General features: G+C 47.9%; 1 protein-coding gene across 13 annotated transcripts in view; it reads right to left on the minus strand.

Moving 5' to 3' along the window:
- Nucleotides 1-1214, minus strand: part of TMEM268 (transmembrane protein 268) — a 24449-nt gene that overhangs the window by 21390 nt on the left and 1845 nt on the right. For 8 of the 13 annotated variants that reach the window (XR_005653717.1, XM_039866798.1, XM_039866787.1 and 5 more), the window contains one exon: nucleotides 744-861. The exons of the other annotated variants lie outside the window; for them this stretch is intronic. The gene's annotated coding sequence lies outside the window, so the exon portion shown is untranslated. Of the gene's footprint in view, nucleotides 1-743; nucleotides 862-1214 lie in introns of those variants that run through there. 13 annotated transcript variants of the gene reach the window in all.

The following is a 1214-nucleotide window of genomic DNA, read 5'->3' on the forward strand; positions in this document are numbered from 1 at the left end:
GGGCTCTGTGTGACTAAGCATATTGCGTGAACCTAAGCCAGCCTGACTTTAAGCTCCAGATCACTTGGGAGCCCTCCTTAACCAAACAAAAATATACAAAAATGAGCCTTTCACTAACAAGTATCATACACCGACTCTGTATCAGCCTCTGAGGTGAGAAAGCTGCAAAATGTTAGGAAAAGAGCAAGAACTTGAGTGCCAAAGAGCCTGGACTTGAATTCCCACTCAGCCACTCCCATGCTCTGTGACATAAGGTACTTAACTCCCTGAGCAAGGTACTTGCTCCTCACCTGTAAAATGGGTTCAGGGAGGCCTACCTGGCAAAGCTGCTGCAGGGATAACAGAAGGAAATATAAGTGTGATATTCATCACCCTGCTCACCAACCAGGCCCCTTTCCTCACAGGTTTTTCTTATTTCATAGGAGAGAAAACTGAGGGTCAAAGGTGTGAAGGGATCTGCCCAAGGTGGGGTGGCTAGAAACTGGAACCAGGAGGTGAACCCACGTCATCTGGCTCTAAAGTCCAAACCCTTAACTCCCATGCCCTAGAGCCTGGGGACACAGGTCAGGGAGATTACGTTTCCCAGGTGTGATCTAGCAACAAATTCCAGTCTGCATCTGAGATGCTATGCTCTGGGAGGGCAGGAACAATCTCTCCCTCACCTAGCCCAAGGCCTGGCCCACAGCAGGCATTCCCAAATATTGTTGAACATCTACCCATCACTTGTATCACCTCTTACTTACTTCCTCTTATCTTGTACCCCCGAGAGGCATGAAAGCAACAACAACAGTCCAAGGATGTCTGCTCAGCACTTGGCAATCACTGAAGCCTTTTCCTGACTCATCCGATCACTTCCTAGGCCTACCAAGAAAATATAGTCCTTAGATCCATTTTCCACTGAAGGCCGTTTAGTGCAATGACTAAAAATAACCTGTAGTCCTGCCACTTCCCACCTGTGTTACCTGGAGCGAGTTACTTAACTCCTTTGCCTCAGTGTCTTTACATGTAAATGGAGATAATAATGATAGCTTTCAGTTGTTGTAAGGCTTAGAGGTCATCCATGCAAATCAGCAGTCCCCAACCTCTTTGGCACCAGGGACTAGTAGCTATGAGAATCTAATGCTCGAGATCTGAGGTGGAGCCGAGGCAGTGACGCTAGTGCTGGGGCGTGGCTGCAAATACAGATGAAACTTCGCTGGCTCACCTGCAGCTCA

Source organism: Pteropus medius, unplaced genomic scaffold (genome assembly GCF_902729225.1).
Source record: "Pteropus medius unplaced genomic scaffold, Ma_sr-lr_union100, whole genome shotgun sequence".
In the NCBI taxonomy this organism is placed as follows: domain Eukaryota; kingdom Metazoa; phylum Chordata; class Mammalia; order Chiroptera; family Pteropodidae; genus Pteropus; species Pteropus medius.